At 49.0% G+C, this 18,684-nt stretch overlaps 1 protein-coding gene across 9 annotated transcripts in view; it reads left to right on the plus strand.

Annotated features, from left to right (window-relative positions):
* Nucleotides 1-18,684, plus strand: part of JCAD (junctional cadherin 5 associated) — a 63,555-nt gene that overhangs the window by 15,683 nt on the left and 29,188 nt on the right. For 3 of the 9 annotated variants that reach the window (XM_030009476.2, XM_030009478.2, XM_030009469.2), the window contains exon 1: nucleotides 17,961-18,043. The exons of 3 other annotated variants lie outside the window; for them this stretch is intronic. The gene's annotated coding sequence lies outside the window, so the exon portion shown is untranslated. Of the gene's footprint in view, nucleotides 1-17,950; nucleotides 18,044-18,684 lie in introns of those variants that run through there. 3 more of the 9 variants (XM_041122441.1, XM_041122436.1, XM_041122434.1) reach the window with 3 other exon arrangements.

Here is an 18,684-nt window from a genome sequence, read left to right on the forward strand (position 1 = left end):
GTCCCGTACCCATCCCAAGGGATTTTGAGCTGGCAATGCCCCACCACAGAATTGAACATGCTGTATGTTCTGCGGCGGGTTCACCATGGTCACAGTCCTCTCTAATGAGTTGTTTACTCTCATGCTTCTCAACAGTGGTGAGTATTAATGGCATTCGTAACCTCAATTTGGAAAAAGATTAACTATATGTTAACCTTGAGTTAATAACACAGGTTTTTAGGGTGTGTATCCTAAACAACAGCTGGATGCAGTGCACAACCTGCACCTGGAGCAGGGACCTGAACACTCACGTCTCCTGTCCCAGAAGTGGGAGATGTGGCATTCACATCTGTTCGGGCCCAGAAAACAGTGAGCGCATCCCACATCCTGGACAGCGAGCTGCCTGCATCCTGGACAGCAGCGACGTGGGACAGGGAAGTGACGTGGGGTGCCTGGGCTGTGATTGTGGGTGCTTGTCTGGTAAGACTCAGCCAGGCAGCATGCGTCATGGGCGGGTTCTCAGGTGGGAGACATCCAGCCCGAGGGCAGATGCTGAGCTGCTTGGCCTGGCCAAAATGCTGGGATGTGAGGAAGCGAAGCAAACCTTAGGGATTTACAAGCAAGCCCACAGACACCTGAGAGCTCCCTGAGTCCCTCTTCAGGCACCAACGTCCTTGGGGGCATCCGGGCACAAGTGCTAAGCTGGGGACCCAAAAGCAGCGTTACGTAGCTCACTGCTTTGTAAGGACCAAGCTTATTACTCCAGACTATACAGTCATATACTGTGCTAGAGGTAGCATTTCTGCACAAAACTACAAAACAAGGGATTTACGGAGCCCCAGTAGCCGCTCAGTGCCAGATGTCTATTATCTCATCACATACATATGCTGCGCTATGATGCCGGCGCTAATACTTGCCTTCACTACCGCGGAGACATGCCTGGCACCACCAGTTTGCACAGACATAAATAACAACCTGTCCAAGCGTCTCCCCTACAAGTGCTGGGGGAAGGGGGAAGGCCATATGTTCCAGATGGAAATACAACTGGGGCTTTGAGTTATATAATTTTATCTCAATGTGACCTGAGTGTGAGTGATTCCTCCACACACTGCATTGTATTTGGCTGCTTATGCACTTACTTTTTTATGAAAGTAGGGGGGGCTGGTAATAATAGAAATAACAACAAAACTACTGCAAAGCAGCTGAGACACCCAGTATATCGTAAAAAACGTTAACCTGCTACCTGGCCCCCCTTGACAGATGAGGCATGTTTGCTTATTCCCGCTTTAAAGTGATGTAAATCTCTGACTTCAGAAGAATAAATCCTGATTTACTCCTACACTGAATGAGTGGAAAATGCTGAAGTTGGATTTTGGATCAGTGGTACAGGCCTCAACTCTCCAGGCTTTGAGGACTCTCAACTTGAAATCATCTTTTAACTGCATATGAAGCCACCACGGAAAATTATATGATCCAGATATACTCATCTAGAAGGAATGATTAAGGCCAGGCTGAAGATATATTGACACAATGGGGATGGAAAACTAAGTGATGCCTGCCCACAGAGGGACAAACCCATAGCGCTCTCCCAAATTGTGGGTGGTCTATTGTGCATTGCTCTAGTCAATGAGAACATTACATTCATACATGCAAACCTAATTTGAAAAACCATTATTTAAACTGAACAATGAACGTATTGTAACCTCATCATTCGCACACACTGAGCCTCAGCCCTCCGTTCTTCTCCAGTGCATAGTAGCCTCTTCAAAATTCTGCAATTTGATTTAAAAAAAAGAATGCTGTGGGCGTAAAGTTAGCACAGAAGTACACAGACCACTGATGACTCTGTTTTCATCTGCACAGAGCATAAGGCAACCAGATGATTTATTTTTATTGGCACTGCAGGCAAATAAGCTTCCACTATTATGAAGGAGAGAAGCGCGGGTTAGCCCGGGCTGTCAGTCAGAGCGCGCCCAGCAGAAAGACTACAAAACCCAATTCAGTAATTACATCCTCCTCAAGGACGTATTGCGGAGGAAGGCCAGGATCCCTGCTTCTCCCATTGCACTTGGAAATAACCAGGAGTGCTCCTAGTCAACAAAGGACTTGGACTGGTTTTGCTTTTTGTAAATGTTGTGGCATGTCATGGGACATCATGGCTACGCTGCAACTGAATCAAAAATGTCCAACTTTTATTATAAGAACTAAACACTGAGACTGAAAAACAGAAATCCTCTATAAAGGTACTGAGACCTGGTGCTGCAAACCCCCTTTCCAGCCTTCGGCGGGGTGAAGGCAAGGGCAAGGTGGAGCATCTCCCCTTGGAGAGCAGCAGCCTGGGGAGGCTCACCAGCTCCCGGGGAGGCTCTCCAGCTTCTCCCCCTCTCCCAGGGAGGCTCAGTTCCACATGGTCCCTCCCCACCCCAACCCCGTGTGCTTGTCAAACCTGTTAGCAATCCCCCACAACCTCCCTTGACTGCCTTATTGCTGTGCTTCACCTCCTGCCTGCCACGGGCAGGGAGGGCAGCCTGCGATTATTCTCAATTTTCCCCTGTGATCACTTGAGCAGGGCTTTCCAGTGTACAGATCTCACCATAACTCATCTTTCCCCTTTGGCTGTTGCTCTCCTGGCTTCTACAAAACAAACATTTTGTGATCACCTGGACTCTGGAATTAAGCAGACAAACTTTTGATGGATATTCCCACTCTTGCCGGGTTGTGGCTAATTTATCCAGATCCTACACTTTCCTTGAAGGAGACCTTGATTATCATGCAAATTACGTTTTTACCCTGTTCCTCTGAGATCTCAAGTGGGAAATGAATTTTTTTTGGATTAAAGACTGCTAGAGAATTCTAGCAAGTAAGAAGACCATGAATACAAATGGATGATTGGGGATGAACATCAAACAATATTAACAGCCCTGCAGAATTGCTCCATAGCTTTAAATTTCAGTGTAGCGGGTCTGTGTGCCTCCACAGTTGTACTAGCACTTCTTGGTGGTAGCATTATACTTCGTATCCCCTTCTGCTGAGGGGGAAACAAGGCAGCTCTCCTGCAGCTTAAAGGCCAACAACGAATACATCTCAAAGAAGAGCAAATCACAGCTCCATGTACACCTGCACATGCTTTGGGCATGTCTGACAGCATCCACAGCGGGAAGCAGAGCTACTCAGACTTCTGTGACTTTAAAATTTCTTCCCAAAATAAAGGGTTCTGTCATTGCTTTTTTAATTCACTTGTTGCAGGAAAATGTTGCTTTTGAACAAGTTTTTTCCAGTGGATTTAAAAATTTAAGTTTCCAATTTAAAAAAAAAAAAAAAAGCCTTGAGAAATTTGAATTTCATTTGTCCATCTCTGGTACCAGGTACCTAACAACTTGAAAAGTATCAAAGAGAGTTCTTTCTATTTGTTTTTTTCCCCTTATTTGTCCCTCTTTCTTTTACCCCCAAAGCCTCTGCAGCTGCTCAGGTGCCTCCTGCCTTTCCCACATTCCTTGCCAAATCTGTTCACCTGAGTGACACCAGGACCTCACCACCAATGGCCCTCTGGCACAGCCTGCATTTTGGAGAGGGGTGAGCATCCCCCCTGTGCGAGCCGTGCAGCGGAGGAGCTGCACCCTGGGTCACCCACGGGCACAGATGGGACACCCCAGGTCAGACCCCTGGTCAGGTGCTGTGTCCAGGGGCTGCTCCTGTGCTCCTTCTCCTCCCTGTTTTGCAGCCAGGGCTTAGCAAAGGTCTGAGTTTCCTTTAGCCAGCAGCTGGGCGTTCTCGGTGCTTTCTGCTGCTGGCATTGAAGTTCAGACCTCAGAGGGCAATGTGCTTTCCACAATGAAATCTGGTTGGAAACAGTAAAGATCTGAGGGCTCCCTCAGCTGGAAAATCAGATTCGGTTTACCCAAATGTCAGGTCATCTGGGCTGGAGTTAATAAACAGCTCAGGATGGACAGGGACAAACGGTGATGGAGTTGCTCGTAGGAGCCTCTGAGGTTGGTTTCCTGCAGGGTCTGGCTCTCCACTCTGCCTCGGCCGCTGCCTTACCCTCCCGCTGCCCTCCTCAGTGGCCAGCGCTTGCCTGGGCAGAGGGCAGCTGGTGCTGGGGACGGACCCAGCTCATCGCATGTCACAGATCCATGGGGACTTCACGGCCTTGAAACGCCTCCCCCATCAGGACTGGGTGAAAGTGGCTGGCAGAGCCACACGCTGCCAGGAGCAGAGGGACAGACAACACAACCTCACAGGCCTCCTCTTGGTGGGAAATGCAGCAAAAACATCTAACCAGTCATTTGTACCTGTCACCCAGCAGGCCAGGTCCTGCTGCTGCTGGGCTGCCAGGTACTGGGGACAGCAGAATGGACTGTCTTGTGTTCCCAGGGTCATCCTACCTGCATCCCTAACCACATAGCCAAAGTCCTTGTTCCCCCACTGCCGAAATGTATGTAGAGGTGGAAAAAGGTGGATTCTGCAAGGAAACCTTGGTATATGGTAGCTCTGAATATGCCGAACTGCTCAAAGAGAGAATTCCCCACTTGGGCTGTACGCCCACCTCCCCAGAGAATCCCACACATCCTCTTTCCCTGGGCATTTCCCTGGGCCCAGTACGGGGTCTGAGCACCTCGACGCTGAGCTCAGAGTTTCCTTCCAACATGGGAGAAGGCGGCAGACCCCTACACGCACCGTGGGTTGGTTGTGGGACTGCCTGCACAGGCAGGGCTGTGCCCATGCTGTCAGGAAGCAGCACGGTGAGATACCTCGCTTTGGAAGAGGGGACGGGGACAAAGGTGAAAAATGCAGAAAACGCGCTGAAAATGTGACTCCCGGTTGCCATGGCTGTAATCCTCCTCGTAACCCTGCACCGCCGCAGGAGAAAGAAAAAGAGAGGGTGGTTCAAGGCAGCCGGGGGCTCTGCCACGGAGGTGCCGTGGCCTTCAGAGGACACGGGGGACGGCAGGTGTTGTGAGGCGCTCCTCCTGGCAGGTACCAGTTACGGCAGTGCTCCTTCCCACAGATGTTCTGGGGCCCCAACGTGCCTGTATTTGGATCCCTTCTGCTGCCAAGGCATGAGTGCCCCCAAAGCAGGGACCCCACCACTGCACCCTCCACCCCTCTCCTTTTGGGCGTCACACCATGAAATGGGTGCAGTGGGAAGGGATCTCCGGAGGTTAGCTTGGAACTCAGGTCACCAGCCCTTACTCTGTTTGCCCATCTACTTCTGGTCAAAGATGAGATTATACCCTTCAGCTGCCAGCAGCTGAAAAAAATATGACTCAGATCTGCTTTTGTACCACTGCAGTTAGATTTTCTGTCCTATGCAGGGGAAACAATGAAAGGTGAAATCCCTGTAGGGAAGGATTTGCGAAATTCTGCGGGAAATTGGTATTACAGATAATTGTTTCCTGCTGAGGGGATCTAACAGAACTTTGCAGAAAATCTGCCCTTTCCAGCAATATCCACTGCAGTATACCTAGCCACAAAAGTCTGTCTCTAGCATAAATATGCTCCGTTGCACATTTTCCTGCTGCACCTGAAATCTAATATTGGTTAATTCCACCGGGATTTCCTTTAAAAGAGACACCATAGTGTAAATGATAAACCTGTTAAATTGCAAATGAGGTGAAATGGTGGGTGCTTTGGCCTCTGGAGCATGAAGACTTTGATTCTGAATAGTAGCTGTTGAGACTTACCTATTGAAAACATGTAGGGAAAATTTATTGACTATCAGAACAAAATCTCCCCTCCTAAGCAGGCTTATACTGCCAGAAGGCACCAACTTTGTTTCACAATGTTTAGCTGAGCATAAAAAAGACACTTATGAGCAGCTTCTTTTTTGTATCTGGTTCCCAGTATTTTGAAAATATGTCCTTTATTTCTCCAAGTTGAAGATACCCCATTAAAATAAGCCAGCATTAATAGAATAACAAATATGACAATTGATGTAATACTAGCTTTTACCTTTGTATACAGTCATGGATATGCTGGTATACATAAAAAAAAAATCCTTTTTTTTTTCTCTAAGCCAAGACGCCTTTGGTAAGGTACTCTGAACTGCAATAGTGTTAACAGTGGATACAATAGTGTTAACAGTGGATGGGAGAGTGGGTCCTCAGGCAAGCTCTCCTCTTCACTCTTCCACTGAACTTACCAAAGCAGACTGATGGCACTTGCTGGATCAGATACTGCTGTCCATTGAATGAAGCTGTCTTGCTCAGCTGCCTCTGACAGTTCTAAACTTGAAGCAACAGAGACTTTGACCTAGACAGAAGAACACTTCTGCTTATAATTATCACAATCAGAACAAAACCAAGAGCACTGTGACTGTTTTATTAATAGTGTGCTTTGCTGCTCCCAAACTTTTCAAAATTTCTGTATCTGGCTCTCCAAGAATATTACTACTTGGACCTATTTCATATGGATTGTGAAGGATAAAGACATTCCTGAATGCTCACTTGCCAGCTCTGCTGCTCTGCCAGCACCAGTAATTTGAGAAGGAATCATGGTCCCTTTGAAATACAGATCGCAGCATGGCTGGAGAACGGGGCCCAGCCAGATACACATGCATGGACAGATCTACAGAAGATTCATTTTCTGTCCCACAGTAGCCTTCATCCTCCCTCTTCTGCTGCTCTGCAGTTTTTCTGCTGAGGACACATGTAGGCAGAGAAGCCACCAAATCTCACCCTTGAAATCCTTTCAGAAACATGCCTCCACATCGGGCTCTGGTCCTGATTGTAGGAAGAGGAGCCAGTGGCAGAAGGCTGGAGCAGGAAGGAGCTCAGATTTCATGTTTTCCTTACATGTCTCAGTAATATCTTTATGAAGAATTAGAGCATTTTTGCAGGACTGAAGGGTGCTGATGGCATCTGGTTTAACATGATAAACCTTGCTTGTCATCCCAAATTTACTGGCTATCAGACCAGCTCATCTGTTAGATTGGTATAGCGGCTCCCTGACATCACCAGGAGTGAATGTGTTACATCAATTAAGCCTTTTACAGTCCAGCATGGATTTAGGTAAACTGCAGTAACTGAAGGGCTTAATGAGAAAAACAGCTTGCGCATGTAGAGCCCTACCTGAGACATATATTTGAAAAGTGCAAGTGTCTGTTACACGGACCCCTAACTGCTTTATCAGGCAAGAGGAGAAACCTGGCAAAGCTTAATGATCTCATGGCGAGACACGTGGAAGATGGCTGTCAGATCACCCAAACAGATGCTCAGGCTGTGGGAAGAAGTGCTGCCAACCCAACTAACGAGTTCCCAGCACGCATGCCTCAGCTCATCATCCACCCCAGGAGCTTCCTGGGAGGCAATTGGCTTTTTCAGGAGCAGGGTGAATAAGCTGTAATAGAAGAGCAACAACGGTCTCTCTTGCTCCCTGTAAGTCACTGGAGTTCAATAACCAGATTTCTGTAACTATTTTGAGCTCTATCTTGAGGAAAGAGGCACATGGACAGAAATATTCTGCAATGTCGTAGAAGAGTTGGTTAATGAAGGTATTTTATACTATGGTAGGAATGACTTTAAGCTGTTCTTGTACAGCTGTATTGACAGGTGGCAGTATGAGTGGCTTTGAGCCTGGTGTCCCATGACCCATCCAGCTTCCACCCCTGCAGCAGCTGCCAGGCTGCAGAGTCAACCTGGCTCCACGGTTCCCTGTCAGTCCATCAGTAGCAAGGGCAGCGGAAGAGGGAACATCTGTTTTCTGCAATGGGTATGTTCATCGCTTCTATCCTGGAGCCCTCTTAGGGAGTGGGAGAAAGGGAAAGCTACATGGGGGAAAATGCACTCAAGCCAGGCTAGTGGCAGCCTCTTCCCTCATCAGCATAAAGTCACCCTTGTGCCATGCTCATCATGACGGTCTGGCTGCAAAGAGCCAGCCAGCACCACCACCACCACCACCACCACCCCCCCGCCATGGTGGCTATGCCAATGGGGAAGAGCGGCACCGGCCACAGATTGAGCAAGAGCAGCTGTGGTTGCTGAATTCAGAGCTCAGGGCACAGCCACAGAACATCTGAGTGACCCAAACACGGCCACCTCGTCTGCGGGGCTGGATGGCAGAGAGGCAGGAGGCAGGGTCCAGTGGCCAAGCCCAGCTAAGATGGCAGCACCTAGAGTCACCCCATGGCAGAAGTCCAGGTTTTTAAAGAGGTTCTGGGAAGGGGCATACAAAAGGGGGAACCTAAGCCCTTAGGCAGCTGTGAATGGCTGTCTTGGATTTAGGCACCTAAGTGCTTTTTTGGACCTCATCCCAAACACCTCATTGAATGAGTGTTGCATTAACAACAGCCCAGTCAGAGGATAAGCAGCAACAGAAATGCTCCAAGCTGCTCTTTTAATGCATCCTAGGATGTGAACAAATGATCACTGCAGAGACAGCTGTACTGGGTTATGGTGTCATTGCCCCAGGCTGTTTCCTTCATCACTTCTACAAGGAAACACCCCTCAGCAGAGCTTTCCTCACTGGCTTCGCTGCAAAACCATCAGCCTACTGCACGCCAGAAACTTAGCCAGGCTACTACCACTGACTTGGCGTTGAAATGGATTTGCAGCTCCCACTATCCATGCATCTGACACTGTTAGAGAGGAAGGTGACTCCTGGCAGGTAGCGGAGGACAGCATCTTAAAGTAGCACTGTTATTTCTGTAGTGATTGTTTGCCTCTTCCCTTAAATATGGAGCGGCCACTTGTAAGGACCTGAGCTATGCACTGAGTTTCGCAACTCGCTCTTCAGCTTCCCTTCTGAGATGTGTCAAGTACCTACATGGTTTGTGGTGCTGCTCACGACCACGAGGTTCATGTTGAACAGAAGGAGAACGGAGGCTCTTCTAGAAATGATGGGAATTAAGAGGTAAGGCTGCATATGCCATTTTTCACTTTAAGCAAGTGTTCTCTGACTTTGGAGGATACACGGTCGCAGGTGCACACTGCCTGCAGGGCACAACAAAAGGCAGAGCTGAAGTAAGAAGACTCATTTCTATTTTAACTTTCTCCTTGGAGTCGATGCAGCTTGGCTTCTCTGATGTTGCCCGCCTGACTATAAGTTGCACGTGCAGGGGAGGGTTTAATCTCCTTTCAAACAGCAGTTCATTCGGAGGCTGGCTGGCTGCTTTTCTCACAGAGCCTTCCTGAGGACAGACAAAGCACTCCAAAACAGCTTGAAGGAAGGATCCCCTCCTAGGTTCAAGTCTTTGTGAGGTGAAGGGAGGTCTTGTGAGGTCCCACCCCATCTGGGCAGGGGGATGTGGGACCCCCAGAGTAGGGACTTGCCTGTGGGGATGACTGGATTTGGGCGGGGTGGTGATGCGATTTAAGAGTGTGCGTGGTATAAATGTTCCGTAGCACCCTGGTCTTTAAACAGCCTGCCTCCTAAGGACAGCCTGCATGACACTTCTGTATCCAGTACTGCAATAAGCCCAAATATCAGGGGTGAAGCTTGAGCCAGTGAAAGAAAGGATGTGATAAATTAAGGCTTCCATGTGGCTGTTTCTGATCCGAAGCACAGAAAATATGGTGAGGTAGAGGTGTGATTTCCACTGGTGAGTCTGGAAGCCCTCTAGTGAATTGGAGGCTGCATAAATTGTTCAGAAGGTGGCCTCAGAAAAGAATAACTTAGTAAAATGCACATGGATGCCTTCTGATTAATGTGGATGAGGCTTTGCCTAATAAAAGTCTTCTGTTATTTTGGTGCTTGGTTCCATTTTCCCTCTGGTCCTGGAGAGAAGGAGGGAAATGGAAGAATTCAGCTTGACAAGAAAAGCATTTTGGTATGAGAGCTTGGATTGCTCTACCTTCCAAGCAAGATTTCTTTGCAATATCAGCATCAACTTGTACAAGAAAATTAATAGATTTCAATGACTTTCAAGCCCAAATACAGTCCCTACAGACCTGCAAACCTTTATGGTGCAGGCTGACATTCTGGTGTTGGTACTGCAATCCTTTGCACAGTTGCTGTAACTTAAAAGGTTATTGAGCAAAACCATGTTTCCGTAATGCTGCTCAGATAAGTTCCTGGCAAAAGTACTTTTCCAAAAAAGTGTCTCCTCTGCAGTCCCTCCAAAAGCAATGCCAGTGGAGAGCCGGTAAGAAATGGGCATGACAGCAGTATCTGCAGAAGTGCGTACCCTGCTGTAAAATAATATGAGAGCAAATAAGAGTTAAATTCAAGACTAAAATATACACGCCTGAGGCAAGTTTATTAATGTGGGTCTAACGACACATCCCCACTCGCTCCTCTAAACCTGTCCACCAGCGGGTGTGAGGGGGAAGGAAAGCAGCTTGGCGAGCATGACTCTGTGCAACGGGGATGCTCCACACAGCTATATTTTTCTTTTTTCGGATTCCTGCTTGAAGCAGAGGTGGGTCTGTACCACCCCCACAGATACCAGCACACTCCCTGTGTGATTTCATAGCTTTAAGTCAGGCATTTGGAAAAGATTTTTCTATGAAGAATGGATTTGAGCCATAATCCTTTGACCCCCTGGCCCGTTTGAGACGGCCGTGACATGTCATTGCTCTCTGATAATGATTCTCCACACTGCCTCTGCCTGCTCCCGTGGCGGTGAGCTGCTCCGGGCGGATGCACGTCCCTGGCCTCACTCCAGAGCTCTGGGATCTGTGTAATCTCCAGTGTCAAGATGTGTTTGGATATGGAAAGCCGTGACACTCTGGTATATATCAGCTAGATAACAGGAGCATCCCCTCGCCCAAGGAGACAGATGCCTGGTGCTGGGTGTTGAGCCGCTGAGGGCCCGTCCCTCTGCAGGCTTTCTGCCTGCTCTTTAACCCTGGATGACAGTCACATCTTCAAGGGGCTGTTCTTTGGAAGATAAACATAGCTTTCCTGGTTTGAAACTTACAAGCCATTCTCACATTTTTTTCTCTTTAATGGAGAAGGACTGTAATTTCAGCTTTTTGGGTGAGGCTTTTTGTGGGAATGCACTGGCATGAAGGGGTCTTGCAAACTCTTGTTGAACTTTTCGAGTGCCCCCATTACAGAAAAGCCTTTCTTCATGCTCTGCCCTTGCTACTGTGCTCAACTTCTCTTAGGAAAAAAACCCAAACAACCTTCTATAGATAGTTTTCTCCCCTTGATCTCACAAAACCAGCTCATGTAGCTCTACAGGAGGGAGGCAGTATTTCAGAAAGGACAGTGCTGCCTTTCGAAACATAAGATTTAAAAATTAATGTCACCACAGCTAAAAGCTGAAATTGGTGAGTTAAATAGCTATTACTTAAGTCCTTATGGAACTAATAGGAACTATGCTACAGAGCATTTGTTAAAAGAGCCTTTTTATTGTGTGCTGTGGTTTTGTATTAAAGTGCGCCATTTCAGCGATGCTCCCCTCTCCTCAGTGTGAACCTGCGCTCCCCGGGGAAGGGCTTGCTGCAGAGGCTCCGAGCGAGCAGTACCCAAAGCCACGCTGCTCAAAGCACAGCAAGTGCTGTGGAAGGGTGGTCTCTCAGTTGTGAAGCTGCGTTTACCTCCTGCCTTTAAGAGGCAAGCAGGAAGACTATCATGCCAATAGCTGGCCCAGAGCCTAGAGCTGCCTGTCTGACTCGCCATCCCACTGCATGCCCCTGCCTGGCTGTGCACCGGTCCCTCAGCACCTCCATGCCTTTCTAAATGGCAATGACCGGGGCTGGGGGAAGGGGGTAACATGCTCCGGGGCAGGTTTCCTTTATTTTCCCTATAATTCCAGTCTGGCCAAAGCTTTGAAGAGTGTAACCCCTCCAGACTTTACTTCTTGATATTTACTGCTGTAGCTATAGGCTGTTTAGCCATCGGTATATATTTTTGTTGTTCCTTATAAACCTCAGGGCTTCAGCTGTATCTTACAGCAGTGATTTTCACAGCCTAGCTATGTCAGTGGAAATAAATAAGAATCCTTTTATCAGTACTGTATTTGCCATCTTCCAGCTAATTGTTTATACATATATGTTCAGGAAAGGGAGGAAGCATTCCCAAACCACGTTTCCTGTTTCTACATTACTTCACATGCTTTTATCACCCTGCCCCTTGTGCATCTCCTCCCACAGGTGCCCCGCTATTTCAGACTATTCTCCCAGATAAAGAGCTGCTCAGCACACACTATGTGTTTGCAAGTTAAATTATCTATATTGCTAAGAAGATGTTTGCAGCTCTTTTGAAGTTGTAGTTGCCTTTTTTTCTTTTTTCAAAGTAGATTTGCAATTAGTTTCATGAAAAAGGCAAAGAATTTTTAGCTCACGCCTGTGGACAACCTGAGTTTGCTCTCATCCTTCACTGTAACTCCAACAGGTCAGTATCTGAACTTGCCACAGTAAATCCGGAGTCACAGCTGGACAGTGCTGAGGTGTAGCTAGGAATTTGGTGGGAGGACAGGGTGGATCCTACTGTTTGACTAGACCTACGCTGGATATCAGGCACTACCCGATGGGCTGCTGAGTGTTGGCTGGGATCTGCTGAGCACTCACAAGTGATGGTAAAGTGGGCATTTCCCTGGAGATCATCAACATCTTGTAATAACACATGAGATCTGACCAGGGCCTGCTCTTCTTTTACCTTATCTGAAGCGTGTTTTCTACCAGCACCAGTCCACACAGCGATGTTCTTGTTGATTAGAGAAATCAAGCTAAAACCTTGCCTGTGCTTCAAAAAAAAACCACTTCCCGGCTGCACCCCTCTCAGCCATGACCTCACTTCCCAGTGTCCGTGAGATTTCACTCCTTAACAAGTGAAGCTCACATCACTACTAGGAATGACGATGTAGCAGTCACAGCTCAGCCTCCACACGTACCTTCATGGAGATCAATGGAGCTGCGATAACATCTGTATTGTACCGTTCGTGTACCCTCGTACATAATGTATCAAATCTATATTACTTTATTAAGCGAATGCATGGATTAGCCTTCTCTAAAGTAGTAAGCATCTAAATTAAAACTAGGAAAAATAGGATAGATCCAACACCAATATGCTTTGCTACTGCATAGCTATTCCCCTTTCATCTTCCCCTGCCTTTGGGGACCACTCTCTCCCTCCCCAATCTCGACACCTTGCTGGAGGCCAGCTGGAGCTCCTAACCCTTCTCGAGAGCTTTTCAGCTGAATGACTGTACAAATATTTTGGTCAGGAAACTCTCCTGAAAAATGAGGCCTAACTGTTCTGTTCCTCAGCTGGGCGACGGGGGTAATTACTGTGATAACTTCCCATCTCTCCTGGGTGTTACAATGAGAAACTCATTAATATTTGCTGAGTACCCTGAGCCAAGTCCTTGAATGAAAGAGCTGTAAGGATTATTTTAACAATATTTAGCACTTCAAAAGTTTTGGAAGCACTGCCTAATTTTCCCAAATGTAAACCAGCTAAATTCTGAAGGGTAATTTGTGTGCCACACCTCTTGGCCTTTTCGGCAGTCTTCACAATGTTCAGAAACACACACAGTATGGGTGTACATTTCCTCTGTGTTAACTAGTCTTTTTTTTTTTTTTAGCTTTTTTCCCCCCATTTTTTCCTCCCTCCAGCACATATTCCTGTGTCATACTTTAGGACTCTGAGGTATATCTAACAGACATGATAGCTGAGTCCTTACATCTATAGGAAAATATTCTCCATCAGTGCACTATTACTCCTCCCCAGCAGCCTGTGGCCCAACACCTTGCACAGACACCGACTGCTGTGTGTTAAACCGTCCTTGCAGAATGGTCACCACCCAGCATGGTGAACTATTTCACTCTATTCAACACACACCCATCTCATCTGCTTCTTTGGGATGCTTAGGAAGTGATAAAGTAGTTCAAGAACTGAATCCCCGAATACCAGGTCGAAATACAACTAAAGAAGCACCAGAGAACTGGCAAATAAAAACATCCCCTCTCCATGGCAATGCTTAGTGTTTCCCTTGATGTAGCAATAAAATATCTGAAGCTCCTCTGTTCCAAACTGAAAAGAGGTGCCAATTCTATAAACAGGTGATTACTGGCGGGACGGGTAATGTGACATGTTTTCTTGCAAAAGGGTAATAGCTGTTTTGTTTATGGCTAGCATCTGTTCTCAAAAAGTTTAATATATCATGGCTGTAATATGCCATATAGGACAGACAAGAGGAAAAAATAAGCACGGGTTTAAAAGCACATCTGTGGCTAGTTAGTTATGGTAAACTTCAGGTATGTGGTGATTTCAGAGTATGTTCCTAAACACATTCCCGGCAACTGGATCTAAGACAAAAACTGTAACAGTCTTTCAGGGAATAATTAATGCACCTAGTCACTTCAAACCACACCAAATTATAAAGAAATCTGCTTGATTTCAATGTAAAAACCACTAATGCAGGATCACCTCCAGAAATGAGGGTCCAAGCCTGCAACAAGCTCAGTAGGAATGGCAGGAAAGCTCTGGCCCTGAGCAGCAATGCTGATGATGGGACATAAAACATAAACAGAGGACTCCCGATCAGGGAGGTTTTGAGGCCAGAGAGAATTATAAAGGCATAAAGCAGCAATAACTTGCACCGAGCAGAGCAGGACTTCCCATTCACTCATCACAGCAATGGCACGCAGCAGTGCTGTTGCTGAAGAGCTGGCTGATGTGCAGCATGCCTGTGTGTTTTTCCTTTTCCCTTCGCTGTGCATTAATTCATCTGTATTTCCCCCATCTGGCCTGTCTCTCTCATGTTTGTGTGTTTCTGTTTTCTACGATTTCTGTCCATAATGGCCACTCACTCAGACTTGCAGGCGCTGCTCTTCGTCTCACGAGGAGCCAAGCCCTGGCGTTCCCTGCTTGCCCAGGCACGCGGACCTGCTCTACTGTGTCCCACGGGATGCTGAGCTGAACCCGACCGCTGCGACACAGGGGACGGCTTTACCACTTGCTGGGTTCGTGCAGCCCCTCCATGCTCCTGTCCAGACACCTGCCTTTGCTGCACACAGCCACCGTCAGCTTCTGATTCATGGTTGCTTTGCCCTTCTCCTTTCCCCCTGCAAGTCATGCAAAGCAGAGGGGCAATAACAGCTCTCTTCTCTGTTGACACACTGTGTCACCCTGCCTCATCACACTGATTTCCACCCGTTTCAGGAGTCCTCCATGGCAGGGCAGACGCTTTAGCCCTCTTTTCTCTTCTGCAAACCCCATTTGTACGCTTCTCTCGCAGGCATATTTAGTTCTTCCAGTCTTTTTGAGGCTGAAGCTCTAAACTGAAGAATGTCCAGTCGGTCCCCTTCTCCGGAAAAAGCCAGGAGAGGCACATCTCCCCAGGTGGCCACAGGACCGTGGGCTTTGCAGGGGAGCAGTGCTCCATCAGTTGTGCACATTTACTCTGACCATCAAAAAGCAGAATTGCTTTCCTGTCTCCTCTGCTTTTCTTCATCTTTGCCCTTCTCCTGGCAGTCACAGTCTGCATTGCAGCAGCCGCCTGAGACCACAACCCCATCGATCGGGGCACTGAGCTAAGGCAAAGCCAGAAGCAACATCTGCCCTAAGAGTTTGCTCTCTAAAAGGCACAGGGCAAGATGCAGCAGGAGCAAAGGGAGTCCCTGAAAGCTGTGCTGCCACTGAGGAGCACAGCACTCAGACTTCCCAAACCGCAGGCTAATTAATGGCTTCATGCGTTACACCAGCACTCTGGGCAATCCCGCTTGGACACGACTTGGGGCTGCCAGCCATCATCGATTGTTTGTTGTGAATCTAGCCTGAGAGATACCTCAGATGATTGTCTTAAAAATCATGCAGTGTGCTTTCTGGTGTCTGACCATGGAGCTATGTTCAGGTCAGGTTTTCAGGCTTTTCTCTGTAACAGGAGAGCTAGAAGCATGGGCGGCTGTTTTCTTTTTTTAGGAGGAAAGCTCTGTTTCTCAGCTCGAGGCCCTTTGACTTCACTCAGGGGAAATCTTCAGTGACTGCAGGACTCCAAACAAACCTGCAGAAGTGCCTCCTTCCAAGGGCTGTGCCTCCCTTTGCAGCCCATGAAGTGTTCTCAGAAGAGGTGTAACAAAATATACCCCCAGGTGCAGAGAGGCAGCTCTGAGGTGTGCTGTCCTCTGCGCTTTTACCATACTCTCTGCAGGGTGTGACCTCCTGAAGACGAAAAGATGTCCCTTTTCTTCACCTTGACATTGTTCAGTGAATGATCCAGATTTCCTTCACTGGAGTGGCAGCTCCAGCCTGTGCCCCCCCTCTTCCCACCCCCTAAAGCCAGTGCTGCAGCAGCTTTCCCAATGGAGAGCCGAGAGCTCCAGCAGCAAGGACCTGCCCTGTGCAGTGCATTGTAACTACCCAACAGGGAGCAAAAGCTTTTTGGCTCGGGAAAAGGGATGTAAACAGGACTGTCTCCTACAACCAAGGAGAGCAAACAGCTCAGAGCTGCAGCCATGCAGATGAGCAAATCATCCCAGAATTTTTGTCATACAAGACAGTAGAGACTGGTATTTAAAAAAACCCACAACTCCCAATTTGCCTGTCAGAGTCAAGATATTTAAATAATAAACCGTAACCTGTGCCAGCACGGCTTCCTTGATGGAAACCCATACTGTCGTCACACCCACAAGAAGCTGCTCCATGACAAAACCTAAACATCCCACTGATTGACTGTGTCAGCTACAAGGCTTTACCATGGGAAAATACAGGGGTTTCCCAACCAGCAAAGCCACGGAGAACTCCACAGGTACCCTGCAGGCACGGGATGTAAGGTGCCTGCGCAGGGTCCTGCTGGAGGTCCCCCTGCCACTGGTGGCATCACCCTTGGTGGATGCTTCATGTGTCAGGGGCTGCAGGCTCAGAGCCTCACTGCTGGAAGACAAAAGGAGATGTCTGCAGAAAAGCAGGTCAATGACAATTACTCCAAGCGCCCTACGAAACCAGGGCACCGGGAAACCTGTACTCAGTTCTGGGCTCTCCTGCAGAGTTCTCCCCTGACCTTGGACTCATCGTGTAACTTCACTGCCCTTGTTTTCTCGCTATTAACTAGAGCACATATTGAATAGGACTCAATTTATGAACATGTGTAAAGCACTTCGACAGCCTAGGGTAAAAGTCAATTAAGACATGGCAAGCAGTTGATGGGCCCAAGCAATTGCTGAGTAAATGATTCACAAACATAGCCTTTCAAGAGTGTCATTAAACCAAAACAGATTTGCAAATTATTCACCTGTTTCTAGAGGTTGAATAAATGATGGGGAGGGGAGAGGTGGGGAAGCAGGCGACCAGCAATGCTTCAAAAACGCTTGCGGATGTCACAGTGAAAACCGTGGTGAGGACAAGCCCTTTGGGTGCACGGCCGGCTGCCGGCAGGCACAGCTAGCTTTGAAAGGGGTCTCCTCTCCATCCTTGACAGACCCCGGTTTTCCCTTCTGCAGATTTTCCTTGGGCTGAGAAAGTTGATGTCTTTCTTCTCAGCTGAGCCATGGGCCGAGCTCAGCAGCAGAGGGGGCAGGAGGTGCCTGTTCAACTTTTCAGAGAAAACAACCTGCCCCATGTAAAAGCATGTTCCCGGCAGGGCTGCCGCTGCCGGGCAGGCTCCTGGGTCAGGTTTTCTCTCTGGAAGGACGCACCGCTGTTGGACACGTCCCCGACCCGGCTTCACAGCTAAGCGCCCACGGAGCAGGCCTGTGACAGAGACAGGCTTTGGTGCTTGAAGCTAACCAGACCCTCCAGGGCTCGGCTTTTTGTTTTTGTTTTTTTGTTTTTTTTTTTTTTTTAGCTTCCAAGCGCCTCACACGCGTTTCCCCACCGGTGCGGGACATCGGCTCCCCGATGCACAAGGCGACGCGTTTACAGGGATGGATTAAAGGGAGGATCGCTGGATCCCCAGCTGGAAAACCGGCGTGTAACGCTCGCAAGGGCCGGTGCCTGCTGCTTGCTGCGGGCAAAGCGATGTTCCCCCGGGCCCTAAGCGTGGCTCCGCAGATTGGGGGGGGGGGGGGGCGGGACGGGGCGGGGGGGGGGCGGGCGGGGCGGTACCGCCCCGCCCGCCCCCCCCCCCGCCCCGTCCCGCCCCCCCCCGTCCCGGGCTCGGCGCCTCCCGGCTGCCGCGGCCGCTGAACGCGGCGGCCCCAGCCGCCAGCCCGGGGTCTTGCGGCGGTCGCCCGGAGAGGTGAGTCCCGACAGGTCGTGGAGAGGGGGGAGCGGGGAGGGCGAAGGACCGGGGTGGGGTGGCGGGGGAGTTCGGAGGTGTCCCAGGGCGGGAGGCGATGCGCGGCGTCGGGGGGTGCATCCCCGGGTTCGCCCATCGCTGCTCCGGCCGCTTTGCACCTGCTCGTTCTTCTTTCCCCCCCCGCCATCGCCCCCCCGTCTCTCCAGGGGGGTCTCTGCCGACATCCCGAGCCCTGCATAGGGCCCGGCTCCCCCCCGGGAAGTTAGCCGGTGCCGCTGGCTGGAGCCGCTCACCTTTATTTAGCGCCTGTCGCTGCGGTCCCCTGCGCCCGGGACCTGGGCACCGGCTGGGACTCGGTGCCGGCTCCCATTGACACCGGCCAGGACGTGGCATCAGGGTCTGAAACATCAACTGCCGCCCCTCTTGGTGTTTATTCTTATTCCGATATTTACACGGCAGTCAAATGGTTCTTTTGGGTCACTTCCCTTTTGGTGGTCGTTTTAAACCGTGGACTGTTGCAAAGGAGACAAAAAAAAGCAGTTATGTCAGAAGGGGATCTGTGCTGTTATGTCATTTCATAATTGCCTCGGAATTACAAATTATGGCCTTAGTCTGCCGCTGGATCTGTGCCAAAGGACTCT

This window comes from Aquila chrysaetos, chromosome 3, assembly GCF_900496995.4.
Source record: "Aquila chrysaetos chrysaetos chromosome 3, bAquChr1.4, whole genome shotgun sequence".
In the NCBI taxonomy this organism is placed as follows: Eukaryota; Metazoa; Chordata; class Aves; order Accipitriformes; family Accipitridae; genus Aquila; species Aquila chrysaetos.